The following is a 21,361-nucleotide window of genomic DNA, read 5'->3' on the forward strand; positions in this document are numbered from 1 at the left end:
CCTTCAAAAATTATCATGGTCAGAAACATAGCCTAGGATTGATAGCTTCTGGGTTTTATCCGCTTTCAAAAGTTTCATCTTTTTTTCACTATGCCAACAGCAGGGAGTGTGCTTAATGTAGAAACCTCTATGTTTGCTATATATTTCCACAAACTCACCCTTTATACTGACATAGTCCTCTCTGGCCTATATAACCCATTGTTTTGAGAAAAAAACCTCATAAGAAATACATCGGTAAAAAAAGGAGCTGGACACCTCCACAGTCGTGTAATTTCAAATGATTCAAGGATGATTCTTCTTCGAAGTCCTAATTCAAATCTCACTGAAATCAATGTGATTCTTTCCACTGATATTGATCAATGGACACTGCATCAAAAGAAGATATATAGATCTATTAAAAATTAAGTACTTATGATTGTAGACATTTATAGCAACTCTTTATGGTTTAGGAGGTTTAACTAAATGGATGTATGAGATTAGGTCTTCATTCAGTAAGGTATTTAAGAACAGCAAACTCAGGTATATCTTCAATGGAATTACTCACATACTAGGTACAGGTGAAAGTATTTTTCCATGCTAGGGCTTCAGTTGAGAAGTAAACTTACAAAACTGAACTCTGTAAATAGCATCAGCGTACTTAGTCCTTGCTGTACCTGCAGATTATATTGAAATTGCATGCTTAAATAGCACAATAAAATATTGTATTATAAACAACCACCAACAAAAACAAAAAGCCTAATTTATAAACAGATTTCATTCCTTAATTGTGGTTGCTGTATTGTATTAACACAGGAGCCCGAGAAAAAAATACTACAACAAGTCAGAAACACAGGACATCATATAGCACTGACCCCAGTAATAATAGAAACCACTCAGTGGTTGGGAATGTTTCATTTCATACCCTACAGTTAATATTTATCAATGCTTCCACAAAGTGAGTCTTATGACTTTAACATTCCTAATAATAAAGGAACCCTCTTTTTCAGTGACGTTGCAAGTTCTGAATTATATAAGCCTAGAATTGTTGGGCACCTCTCAACAACAATTCCACTTCCCTCGTACTGTTTTGACAGCAAAAGAAGTCATTTGTTAAAAATAAACCATAAGCCAGAAAGAAAAGTGCAGTAGACAAAAGCTGCAAAAGTGTTACTATGTCTTTATTTTTACATTTTAAATTTATAAACAGCTGGGAAAATATAACAAATAATGAATGAACAAATTCCAGGATAAAATTAAATAAAATTACAAATAAACACATTTGAAAAAGATATCACTTTCTTGCATTCAGTTCTCAAAGGCTGTGTGTAGACTGGCTACTTTTTCCAGAAAAGCGTGTGCTTTTCCGGAAAAATTTGCCAACTGTCTACACTGGCCGCTTGAATTTCCGCAAAAGCACTGACGATCTCATGTAAGATTGTCAGTGCTTTTGCGGAAATACTATGATGCTCTCGTTCAGGCAAAAGTCTTTTTCCGAAAACTTTTGCGCAAAAGGGCCAGTGTAGATAGCAGAGATTTTTTTCCACAAAAAAGCCCTGATCGCGAAAATGGCGTTTGGGGCTTTTTTGTGGAAAAGCACGTCTAGATTGGCCATGGACGCTTTTCCGCAAAAAGTGCTTTTGTGGAAAAGTGTCCTGCCAATCTAGACGCGCTTTTCCGAAAATGCTTTTAACAGAAAACTTTTCCGTTAAAAGCATTTCCGGAAAATCATGCCAGTCTAGACATAGCTAAAGAGAACTTAGGCTAAAAGTATAAATCAGATAAGTTAACTACAATTAAATAATTCAGAAAGCCCTATTTCTAAGTATGTAAGTATTTCATCCTTCAGGTGCTGAATAATACTAAGAAGCCAGTAACTTTACAGATCTTTACAGTTCTGCCTATGCTGGACACTCAGGCTATGACTAGACTGCAGGCTTCTTTTGGAAGAAACATTCCGGAAGAGATCTTCTGGAAAAACTTCTTCCGAAAGAGAGCGTCCACACTGCCAAAGTGCATCGAAAAAACGATCTGCTTTTTCAAAATATAGTGTCCGCACTGAATGTATGCTATCTTGCATTTCAGCTGTGATTACTATGGACGGAGTGGCCACCATGGCATCTGTGCTTTTTCCTCTTTCCTCTTCTTTCGAAAGAATTCCCTCTTCCCTGTCCACACATGCCTTTTTCTGAAAGAGCTCTTTCGGAAAAAGGCTTCTTCCATGTAGAATGAGGATTACCAATATCGGGAAAGCCCTCTGTTCTTTCAATTTTCTTTCAGAAGAACGCAATTGAAGTATGGACGTAATTGAAGTTTTTTCAGAAAAATGGCCATTTTTCAAAAAAAACTCTGTAGGGTTGACAGACCCTTTGACTACTTGAAAATTCATATTGACAGCTAAGCAAAAATTCAGATTCCCCTGCTTGAGGAACCTGTTTCTGCATTTGAGGTCATTGGTTTTTTTTCCAATGAATGTACTGGAATTTGGTTCAGACCCCAAATGACAGGCCTCTGCCACTTGAGCTAAAAGAGAATCTCTAAAACAATATGTAGCCTATGAATCACAGCCAAGAAGTTCTGACTCCCACAAGCAGAGAGAAATAGTATAATTTACATTTGCCAGTTCATTACATATAAAAAAGAGAAACCACATTGAAATTAAAATACAGGAAAGTCAATGACTTGAGAGTAAATTTAAGGAATATAGTCACAGGAAACAAGGGATTAAGACATTATAAGGCACTGTTTAATAAATGTGTTTCCTTGCAGGAATGTACTGATGACAAAGCCATTTGTCTTTTGATTAATAAATTAGAAGAAAGAAAAGACTTTTAAAAGAGCTTTTTGGACCTGAATGTTTTCTAGTCTCTCCTGGATAAACACACGCTGGGCACTTCCTATCATTGAATTAAATACCAATTCATTGCACTGACAGTAAAGCAAATAGGGCATATTTCAATGAATAATAAAAATCATAAATAAAGAATAAAAGAACAATATTTTTGCTTTTCAGTGTTAACTAATACTTGGACCAGTTCCACACTTAAAGCATTGCCTGCCACTGATTTATGGTTCCCTGTTGCAGTGTGCTGACAGCAAGTCCATTTTTCTACTCATTAACAAACAGAAATTACGGGAGCAAAAGAATGCCGAATGATATCAAGTTTATATGTAAGCTTTGCAGAGTTCTTAGGTGCGGAGTTATAACAATGAGGCAAATGATTAGATTGGACACCTGCTTTAGCTGCTTTCATTTCATTAGGTCAGCAAGAGGAGACGCTACCTTAACTATCTATTGCATGCTGCCATATAACTAGAGCTTTTGTAAAATTTGCTAGCAAAATCCAAGAACTTAGTGAAGTTAAACCACAAAAAATTTGCTTTGTTTTAGGTTTAATGACAAATCTAAAACTCTAATCAGGTTTGTGATTTTTGACCTGAGTCCTTTCAAACAGTTCATATCTGAACATAGATGTAGCATCAAATCCAAAATGGCAGGCAAGTGTGCACTAACAAAGATCCTTTGGGGGTTTTCATTATTTCTGCCTTCTCCTATCACCCCATGAAAAATGTACTTGATCTTACATCGCAGTAGCTTTAAAATACCATATATTTCATCTTTTACTGAACTCAGATTGTTCATTGAAACTCTTGATGGGTCTTATCATGCTACTCCTTAAATGACCCTTCCATTTAGAATATATGGGATGCTCTGGATTTCATCAGTCACTTCACCCCTTTGGTTAATTTTATCCTTTCTCACATTAAAGCCACCAATGATTGTTTGAGTACTGAACCAAGCACAGTTTGGAAGTAATAATGGAGCTGCAGACATCTGCATTAATGATGAGGCTAATGGACTGGGTATTTTCATGCCAGCCTCTCCCTTTCTGTTCTCTTTTTTTAAAATTTTGTTTTACCGAGATTTATGACCATGGCAAAGCCACATAACGTAACATCTGCCATATAACATCTGAAGTTAGTTATAATCATGTCTGTCTTCAGTCCCAGGTTCCTCTATTCTTAGAAGGAAGGAAAAAAAGAGTCAGGAGCAAGGGCCGCAGGCAACATTCCAGCAACTGAGGGAAAAGCATAAAAATGGTCAGAAACAGACTAATGACTTCACTGAGGATGTGAAGTTCTTCCCACAGGTCTCATTTTGGTATCTGTGCTCCACTAATTCCAAGACAAACAATCTCATTTCAGAGACAGCAAGACAATCATAGAGCACAGACATACTTAACATTTTTGAGACAGATCTGCCAAATGTTTTCTGCACCCATGCCAAAACTCTGTGTATAAATAAAGCATGCACTGAAATCTTTAGGTTCCCTCTTGCCTACTCAGCCCCATTTCCAAAAGTGGTACCCAGCTGCCCTTTCCTTTTCAACTCTAGTACTCCCTTTACATCAATTCATACTTCAAGACTATTTTGGTAGATACTTCCTTTTTTAATAATTGAACCTGAGCTTCCCCTTTACATCTGTGATATCCCCAAATCAGAATGGTTCACAACCATATTCCAATACTGTGTGACAGTGACTTGGAAAGAGATCCCTGATGCTTCAAGGTGCCGAGCCCTTTAAATCTATTGAAACTAGTAGGTACTCAGAGAAGCTTGTAGAAGTAGTACAGCTTGGACCTCCCTGACCCGGCACACTGGGGACCTGACCAGTCCTAAGTGAAGGAATTTGCCACATCAGGGGATGTCCCCTGCCACCAGCCTCCCAGAATACTGCTCCTCCCTCTGGCTGGCTCCGTTCCAGCCCCACTGCCACTGAGCTCCAGTCCTGCTGTTACAGGGTGTGAGCTAGGCACGCTGCCGCCAACCAGCTGGGGCTTCCAGGGGACTTGGCTCTGTAGCTGACCCACTGCTGCTGTGCCTGGCTGGAGTTCCCGGGGATAGGGCTCATTGGCTGCTGATGGCCTTGCTGCACTTGTGTCCTGCCAGGGCTCCCCTGGGACAGGGCTCCACAGCTACCCTGCTGCTGGCACACTGGGACAGGTATCCAGAGGGATGGGGCTTGTTGGTCCTACTGCTGCCCTGCCTGTCTGGGGCTCTCTAGGGATGGGACTCACCGGTCTGATTGTGGGACAATCCCTCCTGCCCCTTTGGACTCCCTGACTCTGACCATGGATATTACCAGACCAGAGTCCCGGATTTAAGAGGTTCAACCTGTATATAGATCAAACATTATGCCAGTGGAAAAGAATTAATAGGAGTCTCTTCTCCCCTTGGTTTTCTTATGCAGGAGTCCATTATTCTCCTCAAATCATTGTAAACCTGCCTGCTTCTGATATAAGTGAAGACACCTAGGCTATGTCTACACTACACATTTTTGTGGAAGACAATATGCTAATGAGGGACTTATTAGCATAAGTTGCGACATTATTAGCATGTTTTCTGCCATTTCTTTTGCGCAAGGGGTTTTTGCACAAAAAGAAGCAGTGTAGCTCCTTCTGTTTTACTCAAAACCCCCCTTTTGCACAAGATCCTTATGCCTCTCCCTAAACAACACAAACAAACTCAGTTACATCATATTATGTTCTGATGTAAGAGTGCAAGATAACCTATTAAAACATACAAGGTCATACGGATTTTATTTAAGCTACTTTTTATCATCTGGATTCAAAGTTATCAGTCAAACTACATTTTCTTTTAAATATCTCAAACTAAATATTTGCAAATTCCATTTTTATGCTACATTTGCACGATGAGTTTGGGGTGAGATTCCACTGCTCACGTGTACCTACTTGTGCCTGTTACACCTGCAGTAGATTTGATTGACTGAATATGTGTATATGGGCAGGGGAATAGCACCTTTACTTCTTAATGTAGATGTAGCCTTTGTATAGAAGTGAAAACTAAGAGACTGCCAGGCTACTAGTGAATGACTTTAATAATTTTGCAGTATATCAACAAAAAGGCTCAGATTATGCCCAAAGTATGGCTTATATTCCTTTGAAAACACTTGATCTTACTACATGCCAATATTCTCATTAGTATATAAATACTTAATCCCTGCTTGAATCCTACCAAGGCTGTCAGCCTCAGTGATATCTTGTGGCAATAAGTACCACTGGTTAATTATGTGCTGGATAAAAAGTGTTTCTTTCCATTAATTTTAAATTTATTACCTTTGATATTCAAAGAATATATTCCAGCTCCATTTCTGGACTCATGTGAATTATTACTGTGCAAAAACTATTTTACAAAGAATAGCGGACTCTGGTTCAGCTTTTCTTTTATTCATAAGTATCCTGCTTGTCTCCCTTCAATGTACTTTTAGCAGTCCCCAGGCCTTTGTAATCTCATGTAATATGAAGGTACCCAAGAATAATACCAAGCTGCTCTCTTCTAGAGCTGTTAGCTAGACTTTTTGTTCCTTTTCTTGGCACTTGAACAGTTACTGAATAGGAGATTCTGTCATGGTTAATTGACATAGATTCCATTATTCCAACAATTGAATTACTGTTAAGCGCTGTGTTGCTAAGCTTTGTGGTATGTCATTCTTTCATTATCATCTGTAGGCCTGGTATATTGTTTAAGATATACGATTTGTTCAAACCAGAATGATAGGAATACACTTGGCTAAAATTATTTAATACAGATTCTATTAGGGATTGGAAAAATAATTTGCAGAATCCTTAGCTCTTTGACTACATAATAAGGCATTACTGGAACAATTGTTAGGCTTTTATGAAAAGACCTCAAAGTCTTTTACAATTTATAAAAGCTTATATAATAAAAGAAAATAATAATAATTCCGTTTTCATGATTGATCAATTCAAAGCAATAGAATAATATATTTTTCTTTGGTAAAAAATATCTCCTATTTTTATATTAACTGAACCTCAAGGGAATTTCATTTTGTCCAGGACAAAGATTATACATTTTATGAAGTATATTAACTGACTTCTTTATCACTATAGGTTCTATTTTCTGAACTCATGAGTGAGAATACTTTTTATTCAATGAAGAATCTTTTCAAAGGCTGAACAGCAGAGATCAGATAAAAATACAAAAATTAAAGCTGGTGAACATTTTAATTAATAGGGGTAGAGAAATATTTGACTATCTATAAATGCTAATTTCTGTAGTAGGACCTTAGGTATATTATAATATACAGGGTAACTGATTCATTTTCATGATCATCATCTGGAATTTCCCCCAAATAAAAAATAGATTACAGTGAGATATGCTTTATTTGACATGTCCTCCCCATGGAACAATTAATTTGGGGAATTTAATAGAGGTTTTTTTCACTGACAGAGCAGTGCAATGTTTCTTCATTCTCCTACTAAAATATTCTAATTAAATCAGTCATCCTCGTCCCATCTGTTATATAGAGCTCTCAGTTGGGGTGGCTGCTGGATTCTCTCCAGGGTAGCCACTGTATTTAGCTCTCTTCATGGCTGGTTGGATGTCATACACAGCCAAATCTTGTTCTCTGTTAAAAATTATAGCTGAAATATATTTTGGTGTTATGTCAGTCACAAAAGAAATCTCAAGACAATTGGCCCATCAAAAGTGTTAACTTGACGAGATGAACTGAATTGTATCTCCCTGTTTGTTTTCTGTAGCTAAAAGAATAGCTTACGTTCTTTTGATAGGGTAAAAGGGGGGTTTCATGAGAGGAAAGGAGGTAACTAATTAGTTATTAGAATCTACTCTGAGCCCTCATTTCTTTTTTGTCATAGTAGAGGATTCTTTATAATTATTGTTGCAGATGTCATATATCAAAGATATGTTAACTGACCAGATGAAAGAACATTCTCAACCCCATGAGGCCATCTCATAATGTAAACCAAAATACCTGCAAACCCATTCAAGCAAATAAGATATCTGGTTAGCCCCAAACCAGGTAATGTAGGTGAAATCCTGCAGTGGAGAAGGCCTACGTTAGACACTAGAAAAACCATTTCACGAGGAGGGTGGTGAAGCACTGGAATGGGTTGCTGGAGAGGGGAGTGGAATCTCCATCCCTAGAGGATTTTAAGGTCTGGTTTAACAAAGCCCTGGTTGGGATGATTTAACTGGTATTTGCCCTGCTTGGAGCAAGGGGTATCCTGAGGTATCTTCCAGACCTAATCTTTGCTTTGGTCCTATTCAAGTCAATGGAAGTTTTACTATTAACTTCAGGGTGGGGGGCAGGTTTTCCTTTTCCAAATATAATGTATATGAAACTAGAAGTTAAACTCTATTTAACTATATGCCGCACCTAATCCATTAAATAAATATTCATATGTTTCAGCATTCAATTTAACCAGGGCAAGCTAATTCTCACTTAATATATATTTTTTTAAATTTCATATATATTTTCTTGTGTTGAATTATTAGGCAGACACAGGTCTAGAGATGACGCCTGGAAGAGGGAACATGTGGGCGGGCACATGTGCCCCCCTCTGATTTCTTCCAGAGCTTATGTTTATGTTTCAGTGGGTTCAGTTATCAACTGTTATGCATCACCACATGTCAAATGACTTACAATGGATTATAGAATGAGTCTGTGGTATGTATGTTATATCTGTAAACACTGAATACATACACAGAGTTGTACATGATTTTTAATAATAAAATCAACCACCATCAGATCTCAATGTATTTGAGTGATATATCTCAAATTTCCATGCAAGCAGTATCAGTATAGCTTTGCGTGAATAAAATATTAATACCTGCCATATGATAAATTGTAACACTCTCCAGTCTCCCAATTCTTCCACTGTAATCACAAACGCCTGTGCAACAGTCATATAGTATATAAAGCCAGATAAATTCCACTCCAACTCCAAAGTTGTACACTTTTCTTTGGTAGTCAAAAGAGATACTCACCCTTGTATAGATCATTTTTATATATGAAGTTGTGTGTGATCTTCCTTATTTTCTTCACATACTGGCTTAGACGTGTTAATTTGAAGAGAGCTTTCCTTTTTCATTTTCTCATGTTGAACATATTGTGAAGTCAGATTACAAAAGGAATCCAAGCCCCCCGCTCCTATGCACTTACACATACCATTTTAAGACTGATATCTGTCAAGATAACCTTTTCAGAGTATGTAGCTTTTCTTTTTCCTTTATGGCATGGTCCAGGAAGCTAAGATAGCGAATTGTTAAAGTAGAAGAAGGATTTGTCTTCCACTAGAAGTCTGGATCCAAATGGAATACATCATACACATGTAAACAAAATGATGCATCAGGAGATTTTGAGTTCTCTGCATCAAATGCAGATTCTCCATGTGCATGTTCCTGTTTTTGGTTCATTTTTGATTGGTTTACCCTTTTTGTCACCTTTTCTTCTGAAAGAATCCAAGGCCCGTTTGCTTAATCACGGTGTTTGCTCTTCAACACAGCCTTTACTAAAATCAATTCACTCATCCACTCAGAGGATATAATTGTATTTCTAAAATAATCTATCACACAGAGATAACATACCATAAATCACAATATATGCAATGAACGTAATTTGTGACCCATCCAGAAAGTGAAATTTATTAGCATGAAACAAGCATAAAATATTTGAAAAAACAAGAAATCTATAAAACGTATACAAAAAAGATAAAATATATCAATTAAATAGCTCATTATTAATAGTTTACATGTCTGAAATATAGACTTCATATTCAGATATTTATATACACACCAAGGCCATGTCTCCACTTTCCATGCTGGAGATGGATTTTTCTGGTGTTCAATTTAGTGGGTCTAATAAAAACACGCTAAATCAAGTACTGAGGACACCCCCGATTGGCATCAGTACTCTTTCTAGTTGCAAGGTGTAAGGGAAGCTGACATGAACTTTTGTACCCATCAACCTTCCCCTCGGCTTAAGGTATGCCAACTCCAGCTATGTTATTTACATATACATATACTACATATGCCATATAAGCACACATAAAGGCTGTGTCTAGACTGCAGGGTTTTTTCAAAAAAAGTAGCCTTTTTTCAAAAAAACTTCGCCTGCGTCTAGACTACAACTGCGTTCTTTCGAAATTAAATTGAAAGAATTCAGCTTTTCTTTCATCGGCGGTACCCTCATTTCACGAGGAATAACGCGTTTTTTCAAAAGTGCTCTTTCGAAAAAAGGCGCTATGTAATGCAAACTGTGCTTTTTTGAAAGAGAGCATCCAGACTGCTTGGGTGCTCTCTTTTGAAAAAGCAGCTTGCTTTTTCAAAAGTACTGATTGTAGTCTAGATGTTCTTTTTCGAAAAAAGCCTTTTTCGAAAGAAGCTTGCAGTCTAGACGTAGCCATATTGAGAAACGTTACTTTGAAGAGGTAAGGCATAATGACTGTCTCCCTGTGAAACTTCATTTTTTGTTGATCTAATTGCAAATCATAGGATGACCAAGGTTCCTGGTGAGCTCTGTGCCCATGCTGGTGCACAGCTCTTTTCTGAGCCCTGTGCAGAGGTTCAGAGCTCCCTCCCAGGCAGGGAGCTCAGCTGATTGGCTGGGGAAAGGGGGAATGACACTCACCTTCTCTATAAATGGAGAAGCTGGCTCAAGCTTCTACTTCAGGACAGAACAAAAGATGATCTGTGGGCTGGATCAGCTGGCTCCCTGCCTGCCCCACACCCACTCGGCACTCAGGGAAGCTGGGTGCGGGGCCATGTGTGTGTTTCCGAATGCTAAGAGCCTGGAGGGAGGAGAGACAAGCTTCTCATGCTGCCCCCATCCTTAATAACTCCCATTGTCTGGTTTTGACCAGTAGCAGCTGACTGTTTGCAGGACAGGGAGCATGTGAATTACACCTCTGCCCTTATCCCCCTAGGCTCACAGATTTCTGTTCAGAGCAATAAAGATGGCGCCTGCAGCTCCTATGAGCAAGTAAAGGGGATGGAAGGCAGGGACCCTGGCTAAAGAACCTGCTGGGCTAGCTGGCTGGGTACCAGGTAAGTTCTCCCAGCCACAGCCTATATCTGGCACCTGAGCCCCTTCTTCCCTCTGCCCCCTTTCTGCCCTCCTATCCCATGTAACCCAAACCTTCTGCACCCTTGCTCCACACCCCATACACCTTCCCAGATACTGCATCTCCTCCTACATCCCTCCTCAGGTCACAAACCCCTCCCAGACCTTGTGTAACCCACACACCTAGTGTGGTTCACTGTCCCATGTAGTGGTGCTTAGACCACTTACAGCAAGAGCTAAGAACAAGTGAGCTCTACAGCTTAAGCTCCGAGCCAACTGGCTTTGTACTCAAGCTGTAGAGGCTCCCACATTAAGTTCCAGAAGTCCCAGGTTCAAATCTGCCTTGTGACAGTTACACTTGCACCCCAATCCACTATCACTGGTCAGAGTCCAAATCCCTGAACCCTCTCTTGTACTCCTGCATCAGGTCACAGACCGCTCCCAGGCTCTGCATCCTTACTTTCCCCTAGTCTGTTGGCCCATATCACAATCCCCTACTTGACCCAGATCTCACACTCCAGTGTCTCTTTGAATCCAACCTCCGTCCCAGACCCCGCACCTCCTCCATTAATATACCATTTACTAAACTCTTGGAGAGCCACCCCCTCAAAAATTATTGCCCACCCCTGTGTTAATGGCTAAAGATAGGAAAGAAAAAGATTCTTTGAACAGAATTTTTTTGAGTGTTGCAGATATCTAAGACTCTGATCTTAATGATTTTTTAAAATCCTGTATTACTAATTAATACATAGTAAATTGTATTGCACTAAGACCAGATCTTTGTTATCTGATAGAGTACTGGCTTTTATGAGTCAGAAGTAGCAAGTACTAGGTGTGATTCTAGCTGTTTTGTAGGATGAAATCTTATATGCAAGATCTTTGAAACATGCATCTGTCTGTTAGAAAGGATGACGATACATGTACTCCAAGGTCTCAAAGGGGTAGCCGTATGAGGGTATATCTACACTGCCACCCTAGTTCAAATGAGGTGTACCGGTAGTTCAAATTAGAGAGCCTAATTTGAACTACCTACTCCGTGCCGCGTGCAGCCACGGGCATGGAGTCTGCACTAAGGGGTATTTAAAAATGGCGGCGCCCGGCAAGATGCAAATGAAGGCCAGGATATTTAAATCCCGGGCTTCATTTGCAACTTCGAATGCCTACATTAGCCACCCTAGTTCGAACTAGGGTTGCAGTGTAGACATACCCTTAGTCTTTAACTAAAAATCTTTGGAAACAACAATGGTCCTGTAGCACCTTAGACTAACAAAAATATATAAATAGTTTCATGAGCTTCGTGGGCACAACCCACTTCTTCAGACAAGGGTAGTGTTCATTTTCTTTTTAATTGATTTCATATTAAATAATCATAAAAAAGCATTGTTCCTTGTTAATTATCCCTTATTTTAAGCTTTGCGCAGTAGCAGTATTGTAGCCAATGAGATTAATCAGAGGCGTCATTATTGCTAATTGAAAAATATTTTCTTCCATGCCTATGGACAATTTAAAATATATATTTATATCTACATTTTTTCTTTGCACTGGTGGGTACACATTCACACACTACCTCAATATTAGTGTTGCACATAAGAAATTTCAACCTGCCCAAGGATGGAAAATCTTGGAGGGAACACTGTTTATCACAACAATTTCTCTGTTAAAGTTCAGAATATTTTAAAAGATACGTTTAATCTTTTTGCATTGATAAATCTGGCTTAATAAGATTAATTTCAATATTTTTCAATAATGACTATTCCCTTATTAGATTTATTTAAAATATCTGTGTCTGTTAATTAAAAAGAATGTTTTTAAGTATTTTATTCAGAAAACATTATGGGAAAGAATATGAGAGGAACATTTAATATTTTCCCATTATTCTAGTATTATTCTGGGCTACAGAGCCTGAATGTTCATTTTGTTCCCTCACTCTTCACAATATGGTCTTTGTGTTTTTTCTCAATTATCACTATTATTATCACAGCATAATTAATGATTAATGCTTAAAGTCTACCATTTTATTCTTGTTTTTGTTGTTTCTTTGTGTTTGATTGACTTTGTAGTCCCAGTAGCTTCATCAGAGATAAAAAAAAAACTCTGCATTTTTTTTTTAGTCAGATGGTAAAGTTTCTATGTTAAGTGGGAGGGCCACTTATGAAAGGCCAACTGGATGAATTTCAGAACAAGACACAAATAGTAGGAAACTACATCTTCAATACAAAAACTTCATAAATACCAACACAACCACAAAAGGCAAGAGGTGACATGCAGTAACTGGCAAGGGATTCAGACATACAAACTGAGCTCACATATTTAATATAATTTTGGTGATTCAAATGATATGTGTGGCTTAACAAGTGTCATTGTGCTTCTGAACTGACTGAAAACTGATTTTCTTAACACAGTATTTTACAATAATGTAAAACAATATTCATAATAAAAAAACCTATTCAATTACTTAACTGATTTTTCATAAAATAACAAAAATTAGAGATAAAAAGCTTTCGTTAGGTCATTGATTCATTTCATTACTATTGGAGGGTTGATCAATCCTTTATATTTCCATGCAGAACACAGTTTTCATTCTAGTACTTTCCTATATGTCTCTACATGCATAGACACAACTATTAGAATTTATACCCCATGCTAATCGATTTTACCACCACATTTTTTTTCTTATATTAATCCCAACATTTATTTCTTCACTTTAGCTCATTGTTTTTACTTATTTCCCTTTATCCCACACTACGTTTTTTTCTTCATCTGCACTGCTTGTCTTAAAAATGTTTAGTTAGTTATTTCTTTTCCAACCCGTAACTTAGTTCGGCTGTTTCTGTTTAACTCTTTTAGGGTCTGATTCAAATCTAATTTAAGTCAATGAATTGACACCATTGACTTCCAATGAGCTTTGGAACAGACCATTAATTTTTTCCTTCTACACAAACATTGGACTTATTTTTCCACTACACTGCACCCTAAACAGTCACTTGCACCTCTTCCAGGAGAGTGCAGCATGAGAGTAAAAGAGTACCAAATGAGAGTGCCAGCAATTTACACCCTTTTTGCACAGAAGTCAATAATGGCACAAAGTTCTGAGCCATAGGCTATTCATTAATTAATTTACATAGGTATATACAATGTTCTATTGTCTGGTTTTTTTTGAAAAATCATATAAAATATTTATGGCCTTAATGGGTGCTTAGCTAGACAATGCAGATTATCTGAGCCAAGGGCTGTATGCCATTGGAACTGGGAGACTGCCAGATTCCTAAAGGGAACCAGCTTGTGCTTCTAGCTCTGGAGGGCATGAGACAATGAATTTTAAAGCTGTGACATTTTTAGGTACAGAAAAAGTACTTTTGATCATTTTTACAGTTTTTTATGGCTCCTTTCGAGTCCTGAACAGTGAGGCTTCCATTAACTACAGTGCTTGGCTTCACAGGTGAACAAAAATAGCCCCAATAAAAATGTGAAAACAGGCAAGCTATTTTAGAAATATTTTAGATTGAAACATATGCAGCATGTACAGAATACGTTAGTATGGTCTATGCTATAAAGATTTTTATGAGTACTCAATTGGGTTGACCTGCACAATTCACTAAAGGTTTCATCACCTTTAGGTAATATATCTATCTCAAACTCTCATTGCTGTAACCTTTATACCACACCACACCATTCCGTACTTCATATGTGTATCATTAACAATTTTAAACCAAAAATGACAACACGCTATACTATCCTGGAGAAACCACAATAAATTCAGTTAAACTTCAAAGAATTAAGTTCAAAGAATTTTTGGAGTTCATTTATTAGACATGCAAATGTTTATGTAGCATTTTGAAACTATATGGAGCTTCTTTAGCAGGAAGACCAGATTAATGCAAACTCTGGAAGACATCAGAAACATCACCATTCTTGTTGGAATGATCCTGTGAAGTGAATTTCCTAGGAACTTACCTTGAGGCAAGGGGGAATTCAAACTTTCACCTCCAAAGCGAGGGTTTTGAAGGTAATCCTGAGGAGAGAGACCCATTCTGTAAGAATATCATGCTTTGAGAAATTCATAAGAACATAACAGTGGCCATACTGGGTCAGACCAAAGGTCCATCTATCCCAGTATCCTGTCTTCCGATAGTGTCCACTGCTAGGTGCCCCCCGAGGAATGAACAGAACAGGTAATTATCAAAGGATCTCATCCCTATCTCCCATTCCCAGTCATTGAGAAACATCCTTATCTATCCTGGGTAACAGCCATTGATGGACCTAGCCTCCATGAATTTATCTAGCTCTTTTTTTGAACCCTGTCAAAAGTCCTGGCCTTTGCAACATTCTCTGACAAGGAGTTCCACGGGTTGACAGAGGTCCCTGATCTGCATAAAAGGCAAACTGAACATGTCAGGAAAGTAGTTGTGCTGAGTGGAAGTTATGATGAATTAGTAACCCCAAGGAATTCCATTGCACTTTGGGTTACAGGATTCCTCCTGCTTCAATCCATGTCATCATTGCAGTTAACTCTGTGAGACTTTTTACCTAGGTGTAGGCTTTTGGATATTTGTAATATGTTTCCTCTTTAATGCTTTGTAACCTCAAGAAAAAATGAGCTTGTAAAGGTAATGTGGTGTAGTAGCTTACAAATGTAGCAATTATTTTGTTAACTGTCTCTGAAGAGAAAGCAAGCAGGTATCATTGGGTGTCGTATCTGTTCCAGGAAATGTATAGTGAAGGAAGAGCACTGTTCAGCCTGGAAATAGCATGATTGGGAAGGAGAGAGAAGCATGTCTTTTCTTAGGAGAGGTAACAGCTGGGGGACTGGAAACCTGGACAAAGGAGCCCTGGACTGAACTACTGGTGGAGAATACATGTGCAGTTCACCTGAATCATGAAAGTAAAACCTTTAAAAACTGACTTACCTGTTAGAATGCAGTACTCTACATATAGAAGGATTTACTATGAGAAATGCAACAGCAAACTTAGACAATAGAAATCCATAGAACCTAATGTCCATGATGATACTGTTCAACTTTATTCCAGGCATCTAGGCCCTTCACTGAATTATTACTGATCGGGTGAAATGAGGTTAAGCATGGGTGACTACAGCGTTAGTCGATGACCAGACAGTGATCCCTCCTGACCTCAAGCATGTTCTTCAGAACTCAATGTACAAGAAGGGCAACATGATGAAAAAGTGCCAGATGGCAATGGCCAGTGAGGATTTCAGTCCATTCAAGTCCAATTCTTAATGTTATCTTCCTGTTTCTGATAAAGACAAATAATCTTTTACTCAGTAGTTGCTGCTGGTACATCATGTTATGTCTCCAACCTCCTGATGTCTTGTGTAAGCAACCTTCATGTTTCAGCTCCGTATAAGAGGATGAGAAGTCCATGGGTTTGGTAAATATGTACTTTTGTAAATAGCTTTGACTTCTTTTGAGTCCAGATCCTTTGCAGATGTCTTAAGGCTGAGGCTTCTAAACCAGTTCACCTTAGGATGTTTAGCTGGCTGTGCCCAGCTGATGACAGTTTACTGCCTAAACAGATAATGTCATCCACTATTTCTATGGTTTGTCCATAAGAGCAGATGTCTTGTATCACCACTTTGGGTATGTCTAAACTACATGGCTCCATTGACCGAGGTATGTAGATTAGTTTACATAGCACAGGGAAATGAAGTGGTGATTTAAATAATCGCCACTTCATTTAAATCAAAATGGCCGCTGCGCTGTGCTGATCAGCTTATTGTCGGCACAATGTGGCAGTCTAGACAGGGATCTGCTGTCCCCAGAACCCTTCGTCAGCAGATCCTGTAAGCCTCGTTTCATGAGGCATAAAGGATCTGCCAATGAAGGGTTCTGGAGTTGGCAGATCCCCGTCTAGACTTCCGTGCTGTGCCGACAATCAGCTGATTGGTCCAGCGCAGTGACCGTTTAAATGAAGCGGCGATAATTTAAATCACCGCTTCATTTCCCTTTTCCATCCTGCCTAATCTACATGGCTCCGTCAACGGAGCCATGTAGTTTAAACACACCCTGTATGTAAACACTCTGGATTTTTTTTTTTTTGCTTTCGAAAACTTTAATCTAAGGGCAGCTGACTTATACTGGAAGCTCTCTACTGAATCTTTGAGATCATCTGGATCCTGACCAAAGAAGATGGCATGATCTGCATAATCTAGATAGGGAAAGAAATTGAACCAAAGGCTGTGACAATATCTATGGAGATATGTTTAGGAAACCAATCTGCTGCATGGCATAACATAGATGAGGCCAGGATATCTCTGCTTTACTCCTGTCAGACCTATGGCCAATGAAGCCATGTCCTGAGTCATTATGCAGGTCTTGAATTAGCTTCAAGAAGATGTGAAAAACACTGGTGCCTTCTGTCAGCAGAATCAATGGCTGCCTTTAGATCTATGTATGCTGGTCTCAAAGACCGCTTGAATCATGATGGATATCAGTTAATTGACAGCCATGGGACCCATTGTACAGGCCCATTGTGAATCACCAGCAGAAAAGACCAATTGTCCCGGGTGATGGCATTTCATAATGAAAGGTTGGATACAGGTAAACAAGACATATGTGAAAACATTTCCAGGAAGAAAGGAAAGTCTTATTATGAGTCTGTAGTTACTGTACTCATTGTGTATGTCTTTCCCCTAACAGAGAGATATAAGGATCATTTCTTTCCACTCCACTGGTATCTTCCCAGTAGTCTATGCCCAAAGAAAAAAACTAATAAAATGTGACTTACAGTCTTTATGGAGCACCTGAGAAGATCAGACACTATGTTAGTGAGTCTTGGAGTATACTCACTTCTCAGTTTCTTTATGGCAGAGCTTCTTTGCCAGGTCAAGGATTGCATTTACTGCTAATAAAGTCAGATCTGGACATGGTCACTTCTTGGTAGCTTAAGTTCAATCTTTGCAGGACTTCTTGGTTTACACATATTTTACCATTAGCCTCATTTATCGGCAGAAACCCAGTTTTGGATCAACGTGATTTAATAACTTAGGTCATAATTTATTAGATCTTATTCCTTCCTCTGCAGCTTTTGCCAAATTCTCAAAATAAGCTTTGTCACAGTTCAAGGTAATGGCATCTGTATCTTTTTTGAGAGATTCAGCAAGTGTTCCCCCATCTTGGCATTCAGCTTCCTAGCTATTGCCTTTCTTGGGTAGAAATATGCACCTCTCTCCATTCTGACCGGCATATTCCGAGGCTGCAACATTCATTTCCTTTCTACTCCCTTCTCTCCCCTTTCCTTCCATTCCCTATCCTTTATTATTCCCAGCACAGGCAGGTTGCCCGGAGACACCTGCTTACTTTCTCTTGAAAGATAGATAACAGTGTAATTGCTATAGCTATAAGTTACCATGTGTCTCTTTCTACATAAGCCTGTTTTATTCTTAATATTCAAAGAATTAGAGAAAAATGTTAAAACTAAGAAAAGAACCAACACAAAAGCTAATAAGCTCACCAGAGTGAATCTTAGCTCGCAATATCTCAGGCTACAGGCAACTTCGTAGTTACAAGTTCATAAGAGTACTGCTCAGAACAAGCACACTCATAACATGTTCAGTTCATTTTTGTACAATTCAGAGACCTCTGATCTAGAGTTTCCAGAAGCAGATAGATATCATACAAAGAGTCTCCCTCCTCAGGACATATTTTCAAAAGCTTGGCTTTGGAGGGGAAGAATTTCTAATCCCTACACTTCAAGTCATTTCCGTAGGAAACACCCTTCATAAGTATTGTTCCAGAAAAACTTTTGAACTTTTTGATACCTTCCAGAGATTGAATTAATCTTGTCTCCCTGATAACAAATTTCCATGTGGTCTCTTAATAGTGTAGAAACATTTGCATTTGTAATGATGAATGTTAAAGGATTTAATCCTAATTCATTCATTTAATTCAATAACATTTATTTGCATTCCATAAGGTTTCTTCCAGATGAAGCCAGATATGGTCAATGTCACATCTCCCTCTACAGAAATGCATGTAACTACAGTGCAGACTGGCACCCGAGAGGCACTCATAGGCTTATTGCCTTGATAGATTTATTCTAGGAATGGCACTTTGGGCATTATGTTTCAGAATTTTCACATTTCCCCTCCTTAGATAACATTTTGCTAGTAATCCAGCATACATCCTTCAAAAATTCATACCAAATCACTTGTCAGCCATCCTGTACAAGGTCTCTGTTTAGAACCTCTAGGGCTGAGCTTTCATATTCCCCTTCTTACCCTTGTAACCCCCAAACCTTTGGGTTTAACCTGAGACCGAGTTCTCCCACAACCCATTCCATTTCTAGGGAGTGTGGATGGTGTCCCTTTGTCCCCCACAGGATAAAATGTCCCAACAATAGATTGAGGTTCCCCCTTCCTGCCCCCAGGAATATTAAAAGCAGCCATTCTTTGGAATAAAGGAAGAAATATGTCAAGGCAGCCTTCTAGTGATATGGCTTTCAACTATGCTTTTCTTTTTCTAGTAGAGGTATGTGGCCAAGGAAAATTTTCAGATATCCCCCACAGCCAAATTCCTATGTCTGCTCCAATTCTCCTGAGGTTAGAGCTTGGAAATTCTGTTGGCATCACCTCAGTTTCATTGGCGAAGGAGGAAGAGTATTAATCCCATATAGGAGCAGGGTGGCCTTTTGCTCCATAGTGAGTCGTGGTGAAGAATGTATCAGCAGTCAGTTGGGTCAGACAATGTGATTAGGTTCTATGCTCCACAATGTATCTCCTGTAAAGTCTGTCCTTCGTTTTTTGTTTCAGAGGATGCAACAATGAGCCTGCTGCATATTTTCCTGGTTCTGGCTCCTCCAGTTGTTTGGCTATCACAGATCCAAAAGCGAAAACATAGTAGAGATGACATGTTCAAAGAGCAAATGCAATCCTCCTGCTTGAACAGGATGTGATTAAATGAGTTGAGGAAAATGCTGCTGCATTGGATGGAGCGTGAGGACAGAAAAAGTGAGCAGTGGCTGCAAAGTGAAGACAAAGAAGAATGTCTTGAAGATCGTGGAAGAGCTGATGACATGCTTGATAGACTCACAGGAGATCCAGATGCGTAGATATCCCTTCCAGCCCATGCTGACCCATATTTCCTCCTCACTAAGTTTCATAGCCTAATCTCTCAGGCGCCCTAGAACAAGGGGGAGTGAGAATTCAAGGGCAACAGGTAATCCTTACATGAGCCCTCTTCTGTCACCCATTAGCTTCCATTACTAGATAAAACAGATCTGTGACAAGTATTTAGAAAAGGAAAAGAGGAAAAAGAACTCAGAACTGGGAACAGAGACCTGGCTAAACTCAGGATGTGATGCATTTGTATCTTAAAATGTGTATGCAGCAAGATTCATGATAAATTAACCTGAGAGTACAGTCTAAGGCTTTGCCATTTTTAAAAAATTCCTTTGGTGTTTTGAATAAACCGTGTATTCTTTAAATGTCTTAGCATTATTGGCTGATTATGGTTCATAAAGTACCTATGCCAAAGCAGCAGTAATTCCACATACCAGGTCCAGGAAAGATTCATTACCTTTTAAATTGATCTTATCTTTGGAAATAACATCCCCGCCCCCCCAGCTGTGGAAGCCTGAACCAGAAGTTCTGACCCTCTTGGCTGTAACTTGAAATTAGAGAATACTGAATGAGAAGCCAGAATGTATCACTTGAAGCATTACCTGAGAAAATGAAGTGAGACGGGAATAACGAAGGGGAGACAACTGCTTTTCCAGGGAGAAAAAAATGGTAGCATGGAGAATTTCACACAGAAATTTTGAATGTTGAGTATATTATGAAAACTAACATCTCTTGGGGTACACTGCATATTGAAGGGTGACTAACTTACGTGTTTTAATTCTACTCATTATTATTGTACTGGCTCTAAGAAAACTAATGCAATGCTTCAACAAAAATGAAAGTTATCAACATTTCTAATTTTTTAATTTGATTTGTATTATCTAAAACAGTTGTGAAATGTGACATTTTTCTAAGCTTTTAGTTTTGGAACTGTTTCTCCTACTTCTTGGAACTGTTTTCTTTCTTTTTACCCACTCCTCAACTCTTTTTTTCTCCTTTGGGAGCATTTAGTCCCAAGTGTAATGTGCAAATACTATAGCACACTCTCTTCTAATGTGTATAATTTATATTCATTATTATTTGTTATTGTTATTAATGTCTAGTCTAAGTACTTCCTTCCAATGGTGAAATTACATGACAAATTTAATGAAAATAAATATAAGAAGTTTCATGACCTTTTGCATAAATCCTACATGGTGTATATCATCTAAAAGAAAATACTCAGTATTAGATTAATTGGTAATACACTACTAATACAGGATAATCAAAGTTGATATGACAAAATCAGTATCATATGAAGTAGTGCTTCCCAAGTGCACAAACACCACAATGTCAGATATCCCAAAGATTCAGCATAACACAGCATGAAATCCTGGTCCCATTAAAGTTTATTTAACACTCC

At 38.5% G+C, this 21,361-nt stretch overlaps 1 long non-coding RNA gene and 1 pseudogene across 1 annotated transcript in view; both read left to right on the forward strand.

Annotated features, from left to right (window-relative positions):
* The window catches only part of LOC112547101 (uncharacterized), a 52,709-nt gene extending 31,640 nt beyond the window's left edge, over window positions 1–21,069 (forward strand). The window contains exons 3-4 of the long non-coding RNA XR_012901444.1: window positions 10,747–10,867; window positions 19,651–21,069. This is a non-coding gene — a long non-coding RNA (uncharacterized LOC112547101). The remainder of the gene's footprint in view (window positions 1–10,746; window positions 10,868–19,650) is intronic.
* Window positions 12,293–12,405, forward strand: LOC112547103 (U4 spliceosomal RNA; annotated as a pseudogene).
* Window positions 21,070–21,361: the final 292 nt, after the last annotated feature.

Source organism: Pelodiscus sinensis, chromosome 1, assembly GCF_049634645.1.
Source record: "Pelodiscus sinensis isolate JC-2024 chromosome 1, ASM4963464v1, whole genome shotgun sequence".
Classification (NCBI taxonomy): Eukaryota; Metazoa; Chordata; order Testudines; family Trionychidae; genus Pelodiscus; species Pelodiscus sinensis.